General features: G+C 29.2%; 1 long non-coding RNA gene across 1 annotated transcript; it reads left to right on the forward strand.

Annotated features, from left to right (window-relative positions):
• Positions 1-43: 43 nt before the first annotated feature.
• Positions 44-661, forward strand: LOC107092691. Its single transcript, XR_001481584.1, has 3 exons — positions 44-135; positions 225-265; positions 587-661. It is a non-coding gene; the product is annotated as an uncharacterized LOC107092691 (long non-coding RNA).

A 661-nucleotide genomic window follows, 5' to 3' on the forward strand; every position in this document is an offset into this window, starting at 1 on the left:
ATTTTTTTACCGTTGTCTAATATGCAATGTAAAATGTATTTTTCAGAACTTTTCCTGCACTACTGAGCCTCATCATCCCTCTGGTTTCATTGATTTTGGTTGCTATTGTGGCGTTATTAGTACTGTTTAGAACCAGTAGGTCTTCCTATTTGTTTCTAGTTATTGAATCCGGATTATTTAATTTCTTTTCAAAAAGCATAATATAGCCATTTAATGTTTTACAGAATGTTCCAAAATTCAAGATTCAAGTGGCAGCTCCAACTTGGTTAGTGATCTTTAAAGAATGACCACATCAATATGATTTATTACCTAAACAATTTTATTTTATTTTTTTTAATAATAGGTTTATTCAACAGAATTCTATTTTGTACCCTTGTAACTTTTATAGCTTTAATAAATAATTAATTTTTACATTGGGTAAAAAAAAGCTTTTGATTTCTGCTAATATTTTTGAACTGATTTTTGGGAACTTATTATGTTGTAAGAGTAGCCATAACAAGTAGAAAAACTTCCCTGATATGTCTAATAAATACCTCCTATTTTAGTTCTTCCCTCTAACCACATTATTTATTTTTCTCCTTTACAGGCTGAAAGGACGACAATGTGACACACAGTCATCACAAGCAAAATGTTTAAATCAATCGGTTTTTACATTTTTTTC

The sequence above is a fragment of the Cyprinodon variegatus genome, unplaced genomic scaffold (genome assembly GCF_000732505.1).
Source record: "Cyprinodon variegatus isolate N-32 unplaced genomic scaffold, C_variegatus-1.0 Scaffold1, whole genome shotgun sequence".
NCBI lineage: Eukaryota > Metazoa > Chordata > Actinopteri > Cyprinodontiformes > Cyprinodontidae > Cyprinodon > Cyprinodon variegatus.